Source organism: Camellia sinensis, chromosome 8 (genome assembly GCF_055761805.1).
Source record: "Camellia sinensis isolate YWXY chromosome 8, ASM5576180v1, whole genome shotgun sequence".
Lineage (NCBI taxonomy): Eukaryota > Viridiplantae > Streptophyta > Magnoliopsida > Ericales > Theaceae > Camellia > Camellia sinensis.
The window spans coordinates 66,319,133-66,340,175 of NC_138968.1; the positions used below are offsets into that span (position 1 = coordinate 66,319,133).

Genomic DNA, 21,043 nt, shown 5'->3' on the forward strand with positions numbered 1-21,043 from the left:
GTCTGTTAGCACTTGCTGTGCTCGTTATAATAATAGTGATGAAACTTTAGAACATGTGTTCTTTGAATGTGAATGGGTGCAAAGGGTGTGAAAAGGATCAACATTTGGTTTGAATTTCAGTATAGGCGTGCCACTGTCCTTCTTTCAATGGTTTATAGGATGGATAGAGCAAGTAAAAGATGTACAAATTATAGCTCAATCGGTAGCAATTCTATAGACCTTATGGTTACACATGAACAAGCTGGTTTTCAATCACAGTTTTTCAACTATTGAAAGCATAATAGGGGAAGCAAGTACGCTGTCTGATATGGTTTAAAGTACCTCCAGATGTGGATCTGGTACGTGTTCTAATCATCTATGTCATATATTGAATAATACATCTAATGTGTGTATTTTACAGAATGGACGGGATCACAGCAACGACACAGAGTCATGGACGCTCATCATTAACGGATCATGGAAATTGTAGATCCGACTTTCTTCACGCGCCCCCTTTTTGGAGAGGGCGCGAATTGGTCTCCTATAGTTCGGATTCTTGTCACGGTTCTGAATCTAATCTCACAAAGTGCAATGTGAGACTGATAAACACCAAAGAGTCCAATCTGGCAAATCATTTTGAAAAATTAATTTTAGATCAAATAATGCCAAAGCTGGACTGCTTTGCCAGATTACAGAGTTACCACATAAATATTTTGTTTTTGGAAAATTTAGAAAACCCTGACTTGTACCAAAGGCCACATGTCTGTCATCACCAAAGTTGCCTCGGCTCGGGAACTTAGGTACGAGAGGGGAATGTCCTGAAATGAGCACCCTCGCTCGCCCGATCAAAGGATCAGCCTCTACTAAGCATGATATGTTGTTTTATAAATGCATGTGTTCTTATTCTGATTATTAGCATACTTACTATGTGATGTGCACAACATACAAGTATAGATTCAATCACGAGAATTGGAACAAAACAGTTCATGTTTGTTTTTGAAAATTGTTTGAAAATGCTACTCGCAAGTAGGCTAAAGCGCGGATTTGCCACCATCAAGTGGGCTTGAAAACATGATTTTGCCACTTCACAAAGTGGGCTTAAAACTCACAATCATCGAGTTGTTCCAATTCAGGCAATCAAGCCTTCATCCACAGGCATTTATGCAGTTAATCAAGTAGGCAAATAGCCTCATGGCAAGCATGCTATTATGACAATGCTCACACTCATGCAAGTATGCTAAAGCGTAACACTCACAGTGTACTCCAAGCCAAAACAAAAGCTAGTTAGAAAAAATGCATGATTCCTAACTATGCTAAATGCCTAATGCAACGCATGTAATAATGCAACTAAATAGGCTCGGCTATCTAAGATGGCATATGAATGCGACAATTTCATACACGTATTCAAATAAGTATTGAAATACGATGCAGTTTGAATGATATGCCGAGCCCGGTGCATGCAAGACAAATGAATGATGCAAACATGCAAGGCATAAGGCATGATAATCGAAAATGTCCCTAAACTAGCCATCGAAAGCGGTTAAGTAGAAGGGAGAAAGAAGTGGGGTTGGAAGACATGCACACATACGCACACTTATTATAACATTGTGCCCTCGCGAAGGAGGGTCCGAATGAATAAGCTAAGCTAAGCTAAACTAAGCTAAGCTAAACAACTAATCTAATTAAACTAATTAGACTAATTATTACACAACAAATTAAATAACTAGCAAACTACTTACTAATTATTACAACACTTAACTAATTAACAAATTAATTAAATTACAAATCAAATGCTAGCTAACAAGTAAAGCACTAAACTATACTGCCTCAGCTCTGTTTGAAGAAGATGCATGCATGCATTCGGTTTCCCGCCCCGAAACGCCTTCCAGTTTGCTCTTGAGAGGCTCTATTTGCAGGGTGTCTCCAAGAACTTCCTGCTCTGCCTTACCAACTCATAGCTGAGGAATGCACCAGTGGCCTGGCGGCCATGGAAGCTTGCTGCTGGCCACCTGCCGGCCAAGGATGTGCACTGCTGGCTAAGGATGAAGCAGTGCCGGCCATCTATGAGGCACTGCCGGCCACTGGTGTGCTGTATCACCATTCTGCAACAGAGCACAAACTAGAAGAAAATGAAGGGTCTCCCAAGGGTATGTATGTACTGTGCCACTCCTTGTCATCTCAAAACATCAAAGGAGAGGCACCATTGGATCCAAAACCATCAATCAAGCACTTTGAATGCATGATGACCAAAGATCCAACTTGTACACATTCAATAAATGCACACAAACAAGACTCTAGGACCACTACCTTATCATGGATGATCAAAGGCAATGGAGACAAAGGGAATTGGCTCATTTTCATCACTTTGAGTATGAAATGGATCAATCCACCTTGTGTTCAATATAACGTCAGATTGAACACAATGCAATGCAAACACAACATGTTTATCTTGGCATGTTTTACTTGACTCAATTCTTGTTTACATATTTTACATTACCAAGTCATTCTTTAACCGGCTAAGTCTAATGTGAAAATCCTCTAATGAGAAAGAGGTCAACCAAAGGATGGTTCAAGTCATGAGAGAGATCATGCCTTTGACTAGGAGGAACCCTCAAAAGGGAGTTAAAGTCATTTGAGCACAAACTCTAACTCATGCTTAAACACAACCTTAAGGCCAACCAACCCTCAAATCAAATCAAAAGTGAAGAAATGAGGGAGATGGCAGATATTTTAGTGCTGAAATGGCATGATAAATAATGCTACAACATGCAAGCAACACATACACAACATGTTAGGGGCCAAAGCATTGAAACTAGTGAAGGACACAACACTAGAGGCATGCAACACAAAGCTCAAAAGGGACCAACAGTCCAAAAAAGTCCTAAAACACCCTAAATAGAGTTCTAAAACATGCTTGAAACAAGCTAAGAATAGCTATATTAAGAGGCCAAAACAATAGCACATGCTAGGCAATTTAGCACAATTGCACTACAAGTATATAAAGCAAAGCTCATGTGATCAAGCCAGCTCAAAACAGAGCTTAATCATGCCAAATCAGTAGCTAAAACATGCTGAAATTTAGGCCCAAAAGGCAAGAAAAACATACTTGCATGTTGGCTTGCAAGTAAGGCATAAAGCACAACTCTAAAAAGCAATGAAAGAGTGGAATATGTGAGAGTGTGACAGTGTTATATGCTCTGAAATCACATGTAAAATGATGCTATATCATGCAAATAACTCAAGCAAAGCATGCTAGAGGCCCTAAAACTCAAAGCTAGTAAAGGCCATTTATACCATAGTTATACAAAGAAAAGCACATATGACCAAAACCACCAAAACAGAGCTAAAGCATGCTAAATCAGTAGCAAAAATGTGCTGGAGTTGAGCTAACACAAGCGAGAATGATAGGCTAACTCATTAGGCATGCTAGGCTAGTGAGTAAAATTACACTACAAGTGTAAGATGCAAACAAGAGGTTCTCCAACTAGCCAAAAATAGAGTTATAACATGTTAAAATAAGGCCAAAAACATGCTTGAACTAGGCTACAAAAAGGTTGAAAAGCATGCTCAAATACTAGGCCATCTACACATGCAAACAAGACACAAGGAGGGGAGGCCAACCCCTCCTATTTTGGACCTCAAACTTTGGTCTTTGCCACTGAAAGTCCCCTGGAATTCAGTGTTTAAAAGGCCAAAAAAATTGGTTTGAAAGATGATGAAAGATGGCACAAAAAGCTACACAAGCTAAAGAGCCAAAAGGGGAGACAACGCCCTAACTCAAAATAGGCTCAAACTACCATTTTTAGGACTGAAAAATAGAGTTTTTTACAGTTCAAAATCACCCCAAAAATAACAAAAAAAGATGGCAAAGACAAGTATGAAAACAAGCTTAAAGGGTGATGGTTATATCTCTTGAAGCCAAGCACAACTTTGAGGCGCAAAACCAAGTCAAAACCACCTTAAGGAGCTCCAAGGAGGCTCCAAGAGAGCTTCAAGCAACCTCAGCCCAAAGATGAACCACTCTTGTTAAGGGTTGATAGGTTGAAGATGGATGTATGCAAGCTTCTAAGCACAAAGCTCTTAGAGAGAGAGAGAAATCTAGAGAGAGGATTGTACAGAGAGAGGCTCCCAAAGCTCTTCCTAAAATGTTCTAACCTTTAAAAACAAGAGATATGGCCTCCATATATAGAAACAAGAGAGCCTTGGGTCGAAAATATCCCAAAAGGGACAGCTGGAACAGCTGGAACAAAAATATCTGCCAAAAACTGACTTTCTGCATCAATGGCCGGCACTTGATCATCCATGGCCGGAAGGGGTCACTCTTGGATGGAAGGGGGCCAGAATTGGCCATTCATGGCCAGCACATGGCCAGAAAAACCCATTCATGGTCAAAAACCTCCACCTCTGGTTGGCCAGAAAAATCTGCTTTTTGGGCCCGACTTCAACCGGACATAACTCCTTCATCTGAACTTCTTTTCAGGTCATTCTTGAGCCTAAATTGAATCCCTGGAAGTCTTGTTTCCAATGGTGGCAACCTCACTTCAAAATTCCAAGTGTACAAAAAGTTATGCCTCTTTTAGTGAAGACTGCTCAGTTTTGATCATACCCGGATTCATGCCGAACTTCTCCCAAACTAGTTTTCTTCTTTCCTCTCCTCTTTTCTTCAACTCCAAACCCATAAATAAGGTGTTTTGAAAGATTTTTCAAAGAGTTCACCTCTATTTCATTCATTTCCACTTTATCCTTGCCAGGTTTATCGAAAAGCGCAACATTTAACAAAATGTGAGCGTTGGAACATCGTAGAAACTTCTTTCAAAATTATTTTGAAAGAGAGGGTTTTAAGGTCTAAAATCTTTTGGTCAAAAGGCTTTGGTCCAAAAATGGAGTGTAAGGTTAGGATTTGAAGTTCCTCTTGCCGAAGAAATCGAATCTTTGCACTGCACATCTTTCATCACCAAGGAAACAATCAGTAGCGCCCAAGTCTTAAAGGCGGTAAAAAATGGGGTGTCTATAGAAATCAACTATAGGAAATACGAAAATAGCAAAGATTTGTTTGGATCACAACATGTAACAGATCAAACAACAAGCTATTGTGAAGACATCATTACATAATCTATTGCTGGCAGAAGCAAATGTATGCCTGGATACGGTTAGATGAGCAGTGCAGCAGAGAATGACACGCATAATAGTGCAAATAGATTGCCAGGTCATGGTGAGGATGCTTTAAAAGAAAGAAAGGGAAGCCGATTGGAAGATTGCAACTATTTTAAATGATATTATAAATTATGCTAAGGGCTTGAACTATGGTTGTATTACTAAAGTAGAAAGAAATGTAGTTCAAACTGGCAAATTATGTAACTATATCCAAGTAGTGTCATAATAATATTATGTGGCTGTTTTGTTCTAAAAAAAAATCATTTTGTAAAAAAGGAGATTTTTTTTTATTTTAAAATTTCATTTCATTCTTTTATTTTTAAAAGATCTTTTTGTTATACTTCAATTTTATTAAATAAATATTTATTTTCTTTTGTTGAACTTGAAAGCAATTTTTAAGAGCAATATTTTTTATGCCAAGTTTTCGACATTTATTATGCAATTCTTCAAATGTGGATTGTAATTCATCAAAAGAATAAGACTCACTGTTTACCTCATCATTATTTCTGAGTGCCATTAGGCATAGGTTGGTAACCTCATTGTTGTTGGCATCATTTTCTGAGTTACTTTCATCGCTATCTTTGCATGCAACAACCATGGCTCTTGTTTTGTCTTTCTTGTATTGTTTCTTGATTTCAAGACAATCGGCTTTGATGTGACCTGACTTATTACACTTATAACAGGTGATTTCAGTTTTCTTATTGTTTTATCCTTTTGTAAAATATTTTCTACTACATTCTCTTTTGTTAAAATCTCATTAAAAAAAACTTCTTTCTCCTTGATTCTTTTTCATAAATTTCTGGAACCTTTTTGTTAAGAAAGCCATTTTTTCATCATCAATTTTTGAGTTGTCTTCATCTTCTTCTTCACGAATGGAAGTGATTTTGAAAACTATTATTTTCTTTTTCTTGTTGTCTTCTTCTTCATCTCTTTCTTTCATGATGAGCTCATGTGTGAGAAGAGATCTCATTAGCTCGTCCAGACTTAGTTTTGATAAGTCCTTGGCTTTTGTAATAACAATGAATTTTGTCTCCCAATTTTTTGGTAATGACCTGAGCACTTTTCTTACAATTTCAGCATTAGTATATATTTTACCAAGAGCAGTTAAACCATTTATAATATCAGTAAAACGAGTAAACATTTGAGTAATAGTTTCATCAGGTTCCATCTTAAAAAGCTCATAATTATGGACTAGCAAGCTAATTTTGGACTCTTTAACTTGATTTGTTCCCTCATGAGTCACTATAAGTTTATCCCAAATTTCTTTTGTAGTCTTATATGTAAAAATTTTATTAAATTCGTTGGCATATAAGACACAATATTACATATTTATGACTTTAACATTGACTTGAGCCATTTTCGTATCAAATTCAGTCCACTCATCTTTAGATTTTGGTATCTTTTAGTCATCTACAGTTTTGGTAGGAATTTTTGGACTATTACAAATAATTTTTCAGCACTCATAATCATTAGATTGTATATTTATGGTCATCCTAGTTTTTCAATAATTAAAGTTGGTACCGCTAAACAATGGTGGTTTATTGGATGCTTGTTCCTTATATAAAGAGTAGCTAGGAGTTGCCATAATTTACTTCAAGATAGTTAAGTCACAAAAACTAGAGTCCTTGCTCTGATATCATTTGTTATCCCAGGGAGTCAACCCATGAGGGGGTGAATTGGGTTATTAAAAATAATTTCACAATATTAAATATAATAATCAAAATATTCAAATTTAACAAATAAGAACAAAGCAATAATAATCAATATAAAATTAAAGGAGATAGAATGAGAAAATCAAACACAGAGATTTATAGTGATTCGGCATGCCGGGCCTACGTCCACTCCTCAAGGATCATCCTTGAGAATTTCTCCACTATCAAAACGAATCAATACAACACCAAAGTTTCACCAAGCTTGTGAATTTTATACAAGTCTTACTCTTATCTATTAAGTCTCACTCAATAATAAATGCCTCACCCTTATGAAATTTCCTCACAAAATAATGAATAAGGATAAGAGATACTTCAACACTCTTTTACAATAATTCTCTTCCAAAGAGTAGATATGAAAGTGTAAGAATAAAGACAATAATTAGATATGAAAGTGAAAAAGCAGAGTGAAAAATACAATAACAATTTTGAAACACACAAATTTTTTTCTCTTCAAGTTCTTAATTTTCTCCATATAAAACACTTTTATTTATATATAAAAATATATCTATTGGAGCGATAGACGCTCCTTCAAATCACAAGGAGACAACGCAATGTTCCATCGTTATAGTGCTCCTTGAAGTCAAACTTTAGCAAGAAAATTGTACTGCAACTTTACAATTTTTTCCTTTTATATTATATTAATATATATATATATATATATATAAAAGATGACGTAAAATGATGCAAGCTGATTCAAATTATTTTAATAATATATATGCAGAGTATGATGAACAACATTGCCCTTCCACGCCTATAATTAATATATTATATATATATATATACATATAATCGTTGTATAGAATATATTGTGTCAAATGATTATAAAATAAATTTGAATTCGGTGCAATATGTATCAAAAAGATATAATACATTTTTATAATTTATGTAAAATTACAAATTATTAAAAAAATCACAATTTATCAAATAATATTTTAGACATTATTAAAATTAACAACTTGATTAACAAGTTATAAACCATTTGTTCAAAATTTCATGAATTTGACAAAATTGAAACTTAATTTCGGTACATGTAGAAATTTCAAACTCTTTCTTCTTTTTTTTTTCTTTTTTTTTTACATGAGCTTTGAATGCATGAATTCATGAAATTAATCTTTCAAAACTTTAGAAATCAATGATGCTTTTGTAATTAACTTTCAAATTCAACAAAGATAATAAAAATCATACTCAAAATGATGAAACATTGCATAATTCCCCATGCATGTACATCTAGTTCAATTATCATCAACTTCAAACTAATTCCTTCCAAATTACTCTTGTATGATCTCAAATTCTTCATGAATACAACCATGAATTAGATTTTCTACTTGAATTAAAGTTCAAATCCTTATCTAGAGCTTGAATTTCAGAATTATAGATGATTCCCTCCTTAGCTCTTTTCTTCTTCTTCAATTCTTGGACTCTCTCTCTCTCTAAAGTTGAGCTCTCTCTCTCTCTCTCTCTCTCTCTCTCTAAAACTTCTCTAGTAAAACATGAATGAATAAACTTTTCTTCATCTCTTCGTATATTACATAGGTAAATTTAATTAGATTAACTTAACACTAACTAGATATTAGTCTAATTAATCTAGTTTTAAAGCTAATTAATCAAATCTTAATTTTACTAATCTGAATCAAATTTTAATTAAACTCCCTAAAAAGCTCTAATTATTAAATTAAACTAATTAAGCTCATCAATTTTGATTTTTTCAAATAATTTAGGTTCCCAATTACAGATTTAGAATAAGGTTCCTAATAGATAATTCTCAAATCAATCACATAAACCCAATCAAAATTAAGAGCAAGGATCCTCTAGAGTTTTTTTTTTTTCTAAAGTTTCCTAGAGTGGTGCATTGTGTGGTTAAGATTTAATGATAAGTCACATCAATTTTTCAGCATTAAATCTCAACCACACAATACACCACTTTAGGAAACTTTAGGAAAAAAATACTCTAGAGGATCCTTGGTGTAAAAGTAAATTCTACATAATTAAATAAATGCAATAAAGGATATACATGGTGTGGTTATCATAGTTCCCCTAGCAAATAATCCTCTATTTAGATAACTGCAGTTTCCTGTTCTTCTTCTATGGTCATAATTTATAGTGTCATCTTTCAGTTGTTGCCTACTAAAATTTCTAAAATTTGAATGATTTGGATTAGGTGAGACGGAGCTACTTCCATTCTTGTTTTACCACTACCATATCAATATCATTAAAATTATTAGTCTCTTATAATCCTTTTAAGGTATTACCTTCTTTTTCTATGTCTTCGAGGTTATCTAGGACATTATTTGTGACGTCCCAAAAATCGAGAATATCAGAGAATATATTAACAAATAAATACAGGATTTATCTAAGGTTATGTGTGATGACCCAAAAAAAAAAAAACCAAACCACTCTCCCTTCACGTGAAGGAATATAAAAGAAAAGAGGGGGTGGAGGTTTCATCATGAAAGGGGAGACAGCAATGATAAAAGAAGAGAGAAGTGAGTGCTGGTGTGGGGTTCAAACATAGGAGGTTAATGCGCTGGCTAATTGCTGTGACGAGATTGCAAAGGCTTTGAACAGCTGTAATGCTACCACTGCAGATATAATCTATAGCACTGAAAGGCTTAAACAGTGATATAGTGCGCGAGCTTGTTGAGGGCAGTGAGGAAGTTAATAACAACATGGTTCCAGATAATGACGAATCACCTTATAGTAGATTTAATGTAACTGTTGAGGCCAGGCCATCTGTGGGAGATGAGGATCTGGGTTTGGGCAACAGTGACAGATAGTGCTTTTGGTGCTTATACACCATGTGGCATTGACTCTGTTGTGGTTTGTATATCTCATTGGTTCTTCTGGGCCTGTGCTTCTACCGAATTTGGCTATTCTTCTTCCTGCGCTTCTTTTTTTTTAGAGTTTATTTACGATGGAAGTGCACCAAATAAAGAGATGTATGGCACAAATGATTCTACTTGCCGGGCCTGGAGTTCTCATTTCTACCTTCTGTCTTGGCGCTGCTTTAAAGCTTACTTTTCCATATCAATGGAGTTGGAAAATGTCTTTGCTGCTTGGGGGACTTCTTAGTGCTACTGATCCTGTGGCTGTTGTAGCTCTGTTATAATAGAAAGAGAATCCTTGATGAATGACGGGACGGCCGTAGTGATCTATCAACTATTCTATCGGATGGTCCTTGGGCAGAGCTTTAATGTGGGCTCTGTCCTAAAATTTCTAACCCAAGTTTCTCTTGGAACTGTAGGCATTGGTCTAGATTTGGAATAGCCTCTGTTTTGTGGCTTGGATTTATTTTCAATGACACTATGATAGAGATTGCATTGACACTTACCATGAGCTACATTGCTTACTTCACTGCTCAAGAGGGAGCTGATGTTTCTGGTGTTTTGGCAGTGATGACCTTGGGAATGTTCTATGCTGCAGTTGGTAGGACTGCTTTTAAGAGTGATGGACAACAAAGCTTGCATCATTTTTGGATAAAAACACCTACATGGCATGTATGAACGCTTTTTCTATGGGTGGAAAGGATCTTGGGAATGACACTATGGAAGTGGTGTCTCCTTTAACTTGTTCTTAGGCCAAAGTGAAGAGTTTAGTGAGAGCAACATTTTGACCGGTGGAGATTAAAATTTGGCAAAATCGAAAATTTGGATTAACTTTTCTTCATACTTGAGGTAAGGATTTTTCCTACACTTCTTTATACACTTTTACTTGATTATATGGAGTTTAGAGTTGCATATAATTTAATTAGAATTTTTGAAAAATTCGTGATTTATTTGCTTAAAGGAAAAATTTTGACAAAAATAAAGAGTTGATGCCCAAATTACGAAAGTGTAAACTTGGAATATGTTTGTAAGGTTATGAAAGAGCTATGTTTTAAATTTGAACAAAAACGGACTTCAATTCAATTGGTTTTGAAATTTTTACCGGTTTATGACCAAAAGAGCATTTTTAAAGAAAACAAAGAAATTGCATTTAATTTTGGGAGCTTTTGATCAAAATAGGATGTCATAGTTGAATAATGTTTGGAGAATGAGTTTGGAAAGAAAATGATATTTTCTTGGGCATTAACGATATTATTTTGCTTAATGTATCTATTGGTATAAAACCGACACCGTTAGAAATGAACCTCGAGAGGTTACCGGATGTGATTGTGATATGAAAACTAGTGTAGTTGTTCATATTTGATGAGATGTGGAATAGATTGTATTTATCAGAATTTTTGGAGTTTAATTATTTAAATATCTGTTTAGAAATATCTGTTTTGGACTATCGGTGGAGGATAGCCATGGTTGTTGTAGAAATACATGAGACTTAGGTAAATTGAACCACATTCCTTATTTGTTGCATTGGACATTACATTACATTCATTTCATTGGAAATATATATGTTTTTGAGAAATGTTTGGAAATGTATCTGTTTACGAAAAGATGAATACTTGGTGAATCTGGGTAGGGGGTGTAGAACCGCGCGGTTAGGTGTCGAGCCTTCCAGTTTGCTGGTAAAAATGACAGTGGTAGTGCATTAGGGCCTACTTGCAGACACTCTCGTAGAGATTCACAAGGCCCGTATTCGTGTAACAGATATGGTTTAAAATGGAAATGGTTTTATATTTGTTGTGCATCTCAGCATTGCATGTTTTATAAAAAGAGAGATAAGCTGTTTTATCATGGGCATGGCATGAGCATACTCCTCTTTAGTCTTGTCATTGTTCATATGTTGTGTAGTATATCTCTACTGGGCTGTGGTTCACCCTATAAGGGAAACCATTTCAGGTACAGGTGATATGCCTCCGCCAAAGGATTGACTTAGGAGGACTCGGAGCTGAGACTTCATTTTTGTTTTATTGTATTTGTTGAATGTAAGCCCAGGGCTGTATTTGTGTTGAGTTGAAACTCCATTTTGTGTAACCAAGAATGTTCTTAAATAAATTTGTAAGCCTGTAGGGCACTTATTATTTGTTTGGCTTCCATTTCATACTTGTTATAAAATGCATGTTTGGGATTAGAACTTGGGCATTGAGGTGTGAACAACATGTATTTGGCATTTGGGATCTAATGCAAATGGGCGTACGGATTAGTTAGCTACATATATGTATTTGTCTATCAGGTGGGTTTTGTTGCATAAATAGATATACCCTGCTGAAATTTTCAGGGCGTTACATTATGATTCTAAGAAATGTCACTGATGAGTCCTTTGGTCAATAATCAAGTAAGATTCCAGCAAAGATCAAAAGAGTCAAAATAGCCTCACTTCTAAGTCCAATCACCTTAGATAGCAAAATTACCTTTTCGACATATCTTAACAAGATATTAACACAGGATCTACATGAGTTGACGGAAAATAAGGAACTCTACAAAAGATATATATATATATATATAGATATATAGGCAAAGTAATAGTTACATGATCATTTCTTAATTACGATAAGAGTTTTAACACTTACAATTCCAAAACATGATTACAAATTCTTAATCTTAATCTTCTAGGATAGCCATATGTCTTCAAATATTTCTGCTTCGCTATCATCTATGTAAATTTCGTCAAAACTTGGCATGAAATGCCATGAGCTTGGAATGCCCAGTAAATGCACACATACTCTGTCCTTTTTTCCTAATCTAATACATAACCATAGTCATAATAAGTAATGAAGCATGACATACAAGTAAACAGTTACAATGTTAGATGTTAGTAATCTAGAAATCAATCAAAGATTTCATCCTCCCAACCGCAAGAATTGGATTCGGATTATTTGGTATGCCCTCTCTTTTGCTACTTTGCAGAATTTATCTCGGATGCCTATAACGATTACATACCGCGTAGCGCCAACCAAGGACCTCAAAGAGACGGTAAAAATATATAACCGCCTCTAACCTTATTTATCATAAGTACTTAGGGTCCGAATACAACTGATCCATTCAAGGTTTCCGAAACAACTACTTGTGCAAGACTTAACCTTCATTTGGAGAACACTTCCCATCAATCCATTATCATCTCATTATTATTCAAGTGATCGAAACCTAATTGCCACCCCAATTAATTTTCCTATTGAGTTAGATGTTTAAGGTTATAACAAGCATATCGAGACAATAATTTCTACATAAGCATGGGCATCAACAAAGAATATGGTAAAGAATATAACCATAACACATGCTAAAATCATACCAAGACATGAACAAGTGATAATAAGTACGTCCATGGAGTTAAGAACATGAATTCATCAACAAAAGAATATAGTAAAGAATATAACCATAACACATGCAAATATCATACCATGACATGAACAAGTGATAATAAGCACATCCATGGAGTTAAGAACGTGAATTCATCAACAAAAGTAAATTTTTAGATCAGATTTGGCACACTTTAAAGATTGCAATTAAAGAGACATCTTTTAGATTTATCCTAAACTTGGCCTTTCCATGGTTTGTAGAGAATTTTATCTAATTTTCAGAACATTTTCCAGAAGTGGCATAGTTTTCCTATATTTTTAGTTATTTAAGAAATACTCCAGCGCTGTCCAGTTTCCTCTACTGTTATGAAAATCAAATTTTCTGTCAAACCGCTCACTCTTTTTTGATAAATTTTTTTTCCATGAAAGCTAACACATAAAGGAAGGTTTTGACATAAAAATAAGGTTAAGGAGATTTTTCTGCATTTTTCTAGAATTTTTTGCAAGTGGGTGTAGACGCGCCCGTGGGCCTCACTACAGTTCAGACTCAATTTTGTTTGCGGTTCTTAGTCTGAACCAAAGAGTCCAAATCTGGCAAATTGTTTTGAGAAACAGATTTTTGAAAAGAAGTGCCAAACATGGACTTCTTTGCCAGATACAGAGTCGCCACCTAAATATTTTTATGGGGGAATTTAGGAAACCCTGACTCGGTGCCAAAGGCCACGTGTCCGTCATCACCAAAGTTGCCTCAGCTCGGGAACTTGGGTACGATTGGGGAAGGTCAGCTATGAGCACCCCCTCTCGCCCGATCCGAAGATCGGCCTCTACTAACCATGATATCCAGTTTTGAAAATGTTATGAGTTTTTATTCCATTTATTAGCCTAGAATTACTATGTTATGCGAGCAGCAAACAAGTATAGACCAAATCGCCTAAATTGGAACAAAACATTACATGTTCGTTTTGAAGATGGTTTGCTACTCGCAAGTAGGCTAAAATGCAGGTTTTGCCACCCTCGAGTGGGCTTTTAGAAAAGATGGTTTTTGCCACTATCTAGTGGGCTTAAAACTCACAGTTTTAATGCATTATTCCAATTTAGGTAATTCAACCTCCACCCACAGGCATTCAAGCAGTTATATCACATAAGCAGCTAGCCTCACGGTAATCATGTTGTCATGGCAACACTCACACGCATGCAAGGATGCTAAAGCATAGAACTTACAGAGTACTCTAAGCCAAAACAGAAACTAGTTAGTAATCACATGCATGATTCTAGTTCATGTTAAAAATGGCTAGTGCAACACATGCAAAGATGCAATCTAGACAGGCTCGGCTATTCTAAAATGGCATATGATGATGATACAACTAACACGTATTCAACTTGGAATTGAAGTACAATGCTGTTAGTATGATGCGTCGAGCCCGATACATGCAAGACAAATGTATGGATGCACGCATGCATAGCATAAGGTATGCTAAATTAAATATGCCCTAATACTAACCATCGAAAGCAGGTAAGTAAAAGGGAGAAAGAAGTGGGGATTAGAAGACATGCACACACGCACCCACACTTATTACAAATTTGCCATCGCTCGGAGGGACCAAAAGAATAATACAATTAATTAACTACGAGCTAACTAATTATTACAGTCCGTTAACTAGTTAAGCAAATTAACTAATCTAGGAAAACAGTAAACAACCTTGGGAAGAGGGCCTCATGCAATGTATGCGCGGTTTTGCTCGGAAAGTCACAGCCATGCACAAGTTGCCTCCACTTTGACTGTTATCCTCCTCTGAAGACTGCACAAGTCCCAGGGTTGCTTCTCTGAATGCTTCGGAACATCACCGGCTAAGGGGATTTGCCACCGGCCATGGAGAATGACCACCGGCCTCTGATTGAGATATCGGCCACGGATGGATGGCCGGTCGGCACTGCATATGGCCGGTCGGCACTGCATATGGCCGGTCGGCCAAATCTTCCTGCAGAATCTGTTTTGACAGCAACAGAGGGCAAAACATGGCATGGCAATGCATTTCAAGTAATGTTTGCACCAACCACACTCCTTATCATGTTTATGACTCAAAGAAGGATGGTGCTTGACCCTCGGACCACCAATCGCGCATTTCAATGCGTGATGGCCCAAGAAACCAAGTTGTGCATTTTGATTTCAAATGACATGCAAATCAATTAAACACATAAAGCCCAACCTCTATCATTCTCAATTCAAGAGGCAAAGCATGCATGCTCTATGCAATGCAACCTAGGCATGGAGGCTAAGTATGCAACATGAACATGAGGACAAGCAATGTAAACATACAAGCATGCAAGTTATGCAAACTAACGAGCATGCAAGATGGATGAGCATGCAATGACATGTAGGAATGGTCTTAAACCAAAATGGGCAGCTCTCAAATAGGCCCAAATCAGTGGCCAAATGCCATGGAAATGAGGGCCAAAACACATACAAGCATGCATGCACGCAAAGTCCAACACTTAGGCACCAAAGAGCAACTTTTAAGCGCACTTAAAAGAGGATAAACATGGATACATGGCATGCATAGAAAGCTCTAAAATCATATTATAGAAAGTGCAAGACCAAGTAAACAAGACAAGCTAAGTATGCAACAATGGTCTAAAACACAAGGCAAGCCAAGGGGGATTACATGGTAGCTATACAAAGCAAAGCATGGATGACCCGAATGACTAAAAACAGACCTCAAGCACACTAAAACATGCACAAAAGCTTCACAAAGCTAAGCCAAAACAAGTAAGCATAGTGGTCTAAATGCTAAGAACATGTTAAGGCAATTCATGGCATTACAAGACAAGTATGCATAGCAAGCATGGTGTGTCTAAACCAAGTAAAAACAGTGCTATATCATGGCAAAATAAGCACAAATAACACTTAAGACATGGCCAACATGAACTTAAAAAAAGGTGCTCACACATGAGGCTAAAATGGCACTTTTTGAAGACAACAAGGAGAGGGGATGGCCCTCTCCTTCTTAGGACCTTAAACCACCATCCTCACCACTGAAATCCCTCAAGATTTCAGTGGTGAGGAGGCCCAAACAAGGTGGTCCCGAAGCTCACCAAAAGTAGCACAAAATGGGGACAAACAAGGCCTAAGAGGGGGTAAACGACCCCAAACATAAAAGTGACCTAAATGAAGTATCTTAAACACAAAAAATAGAAATTTTTTATATTATACACAAAGCCCAAATCCATAAGCAAGATAGGCTAAAAGGGTGTGCTAAAACGGGGAATAAAGAGGGAAAATGGGTTACCTTTGAAGACCAGCAAGAACCAGCAGCCTTTAGACCCAAAAATACAACCCTCAACCTCTGAAAACAAGCTCCAAGAACCTCCAAGTGATGATGGAAGTGTGTGGCTATGAAGTGGTGTGCAATAGGCCAAGAACAAGACCCTTTTGGACCCTCTAACCCACACAAATGTAGAGAGAGAGGGAGATCTAGAGAGGGAGTGATATATATCATATATATCTGATTTTTCTAACCCTCTAAAGGGGAGGAGAGGCCCTCTTTTTATAGAGAAACCAAGGGGCCAAAGCTTCTCTTAGAAGCTTTGAGCAAAAAGGCCAAACTTCTCTTAGAAGCTTGGAGCAAAAGGGCCAAGCTTCTTGGAGAAGCTAGGCAAAGGGGTCAAGAGGTTCAAGCTTCTTGGAGAAGCTAAAAAAATGGTCAAGCTTCTTGGAGAAGCCAAAAAGGGGTCAAGCTTCTTGGAGAAGCTAAAAAAAGGTCAAAAGGTTCAAGCTTCTTGGAGAAGCTAAAAAAGGGGTCAAGCTTCTTGGAGAAGCCAAAAAAGGGTCAAGCTTCTTGGAGAAGCTAAAAGGTTCAAGCTTCCTCAAGAAGTTAAAAAAGGGTTCAAAAGGGTCAAGCTCCCTCAAGAAAAGATCTCGGCCAGGAAAAGTGGCCGATTGATCAGAAACAGTGGCCGGCCGACCAAACACAATGCTGACCGACCATCAATAGTGCCGACCGGCCATCACCAATGGCCGGTGGCAAAGAAACAAGGCCGGTGGCCTCAAGCCATGGCCGGTGAGGAGTGGGGATGGCCTACAAGCTATTTTCCACCCTCAGAAGCAAAACCACAAGTGTTTGATGCAAAGCTTGAAATAAGAGAAAAAAATAAGAAAAGAGGGTGACCATGGATAATTTCACTTCCATTATGATGAAAACATGCTATATAATATATATTCAACTCAGAATTTTAGACTCAAGGTGTTCCTTTGGAAATCAAACACCACCATTTTAGACTTAAGGTGTACTTATAACATGCTAAATAATTTCATTTCTAATTTTATTATCTCATCATTTATTTCTTCTATTATTTTTTCATCTACCATATCTAATTGTTTAGCTATTTATAATATAATTTTGTATTTTATTTTATTATCATTTTCCTTTTCAACTATTTCTTTTAATTGTTTTAGGCTATAGTTACTTAACTCCATTATCTTTTTGATTTGTAGGTGAAACTAATTCAACCTCTGGATTATTTCCTTTATATGGATAGGGATATAGATCTAATTCTTTTTGTTTTTCTGGATCTTGTATAAAATATCTAATTTTGTTTATTATTTTTAATTGATTAGTTCTAAGTTTTTTGTTAATTTCTTTTAATAGCCTAATTAAGGTATTATTTTGTTCTATTACTATTTGTGAAGAAATATTATTATTTAAGTTATCAAATTCTACTTCGTTACTATATTTAATACTCATACAAATGTTATTGGCAAGGCAGAGAAACTGGACTCTAATACCAATTTCTTTTGAGGGTTTGCAGATTTAATTTAATATTAATTCTTGCAAAAACTTTTGTTGATAATTTACACTTGCATTTTCTAAAAATATTTTATTTTTAATACTTGCAACTATTTGGTTATAATTTATTATAGATTGTCCCGAGGCAATAGTCAAAAAAGAATTTAATCTATCTAACTCACTTTTTAATTCAGAAATATAATGTAAACTCTCTTTTATTTTAGCTCTTAGTGATGTAATTAAATGCATATAAATACTAATTCTAAGTTTATATGAAAATATAATTTTTTAATAACTATTTATGTTTTTTGTAATTTTTTTCCCCAAGTTTTTAGGATTAATTTATAATTTCTATACTTATTGATGATTAGGCTCTTGATGAGGTGGCTTGGGTTGATGAGATGTATGTCCACCTTGATTTTGAGCCAATTTAGGTAAGGAAAACTCGAGCTATATGAAATTTTGGTTTTTGTTCTATACTTTCTACTGAGCCATGTAAATCTCTATGTATTTTTTTTTTTTTTTTTTTTTGGTGTGTTTGGATGTGTTTAATATTTTCACCTAAATCTTCAACTTTAGAGATGCTAAATTTATTTGAAAGTTTATAGTAAATTAGTATTTCAAAATTTGATATCTCTAAAAAAAAATTCTCGAAGTATTAACTTTATTATTTTATTATATTTTATTTGACATACATTATAGAGATTAACAAATGAAACAAATTTTATTTACTCACTAATTTAATATCCTCTCATATTTGCCAAAGAGTGTCCTAATTTCAAAATTAAATAAAATATTAAGATTAAAAAAAATTTACTAATTTATATAGAACTTTCGGTTTCATTTTTTTATTATGAGACTCATGTACCATTACCACAATAATCTCCATCATGATTGGTCCGTTAAGGAATTATGGTCTTATTTGATTAAAATGATTAATATTGATAGTGAGGGATTATCAATATATGTAATTAGTGAATGATTGGTTATCCAACTGGATTATTGAGATGAATAATTGTTTTGTTCATGTTTATTTTACAATGAATGTGAAAATATATAATTCTAATAATATATTCAATTTTATTTGATAGAATGTCTATCGAAAACTAATTTAGATAACAAAAATTGTAACCAAATATTGAAATTTATGAATTAATAATCTCAATATTATGCGATAATCCAATCAATCAAACAATCCTCTGTCTACTAATAAATTAGCTCCATTCATTTGATCATTGAATTTGTTCTGTTGGATTGGGCAATGAGATTGGATTCCCTTCATTCCTCCATTGGAGTGGAGGGGTATTGTTGGGCCCGGTGGACTCACTTTTGAGACTTGTTTTTATAATCTGAACTGTTCATATTTAGGGTTTGTCGAGTATATCATCACTGTAAAAAATCGTGTTGATCAGATAATGGAAACCATGTGTTCGAATACGTTTTATATGAAAACAATGACTGGTGAGAAAATAAACGATTCATACACCGTTATCCAATTAACTTAATTTTTTTTTCAGAGATAATGCATTCGATGAATCCTAAAATGTGAACGGTTCAAATTATCGAAGCGGGGCCTAAAATCGGTCCATTAGACTAGACTGGATGACCTAGTTTGATCAAGGATTGAAGGGAGTCCAATAGCGCGTCTGATTATTGCGCCTAGTTATTGATTAGAGAATTAATTTTCTTGGTTATCCATCCAGATTAGGATTTACACTACTATATATACACACACACATATAGATACCCAGCTTCAGTTTTAGTAACTTCATTCTTGGTCTTCATAGTTAGTAACTTCATTCATTTTTAGTCTTCACGATATCATACACTTAGATTCGGTGATCTTCTTCGTTGGGTGTATCTGTTTTTCATTGCATTTTAGTAATATGATGTCACACACTTGGGTTCCCTCATCTTCGTTTGGTGGATTAGGGTTTAGTGATATGGAGACGACAACTCCGTGGTTGCTTAGACCTACACCTCCACTTCTATGGTCACCCACACCTATGTTACCTACGTTCCTGCCTACTGAAGATGAATAACTTTTGATCATCCTTAAGTTTCTTCAACACTCTCTTGCAATAGAAAAATAGTGTATATGGAAAAAGCCAAAAGTCGACTAGATTGAATTAAACACTAACGGATCTATATGTGGTGGTCGAAATAATATTAGGATCATGAGTTATAGTGGTCTTCTACATGGTTACAATGGTCTTCCCATTTGTGCTTATGTCTCATCAGTTCTTCCTCCTAAAGATGTACTTAATATCTTTGTAGTCGAATTATGGGCCATATGGAGAGGTCTCATGCTTGCGTTCAACCTGGGTATAAAATCAATTTGGATTGAATCTGATTTGTTGAGTGTCGTCAAAACAATCAAGAAAGAGCAATAATGCTTTCATTCAACAATTAATAACGGATTGGACCACATTTGGCAACTTCTAAACAAGTTCAACCAATTCAAAATGTCTCATTCAGGGTGTGAATCTAACCAGGTTGCGGATTATCTCTCGATGATGGATCTTGGAGTTAATGATGTTGTTCTGCAGCTGGTTGATTTTTTGGAAAGCCTGATCAATATTATCAGTAAGGATGCTCATAGAAAGTTGTATATGAGAAGCAAGAAAGATTGTTATGGTTTTGTTATAGGAGTTAAGTCATTTGTAATATTGTACAATTACAATTTGTTATATATGTACGTCCTCAAATTTAAATATAAAATATTAGGGTTGTGTTTTTATTTTTGAATATAATTTAGTCATTTGTGTTTTTATTCAAAAACTATTAACTATTTACTAAACCTGTTAACAAGAGAGACCTTCATGGATATCAGTTCACATTATATTTTTATACTCTAGATCTCTGTTCCAAATTGATTCTACAAAACATAATAACTTAAGATTGCATTATGAATATATATGGCTTGCAATCACTAAACCTCAATCATTACTAAGCATGTTAAATCCCAAGATGTCAGAGAGATTTTGGGCCAACAAGGAATATATGCTTTGGGCTTTGATATCGGAAAATAGCTACTCCTTTGTACACTGTTCTTAGCATGCCATCCTAGGAAAGGACACAAAACAATGGTTGTGATTTCTTTGAAGGGGAAATAATTTCAAACAATGAGACTACCATCAAAACAAGCATATTGTGTATATGTGTGAAAAAGGCCTTCATTCTCTAATGATTAAACAAATGTATAATTCTACATCTCTAAAAAAAAACGTATCAAAGCATGAGAA

The 21,043-nt window shown here is 35.4% G+C and overlaps 1 pseudogene across 1 annotated transcript; it reads left to right on the top strand.

Moving 5' to 3' along the window:
* Window positions 1-9,511: 9,511 nt before the first annotated feature.
* Window positions 9,512-10,488, top strand: LOC114314559 (sodium/hydrogen exchanger 8 pseudogene; annotated as a pseudogene). The gene is made up of 2 exons (XR_014339143.1): window positions 9,512-9,553; window positions 9,616-10,488. The product of XR_014339143.1 is annotated as a sodium/hydrogen exchanger 8 pseudogene (transcript).
* The last annotated feature ends 10,555 nt before the right edge of the window (window positions 10,489-21,043 follow it).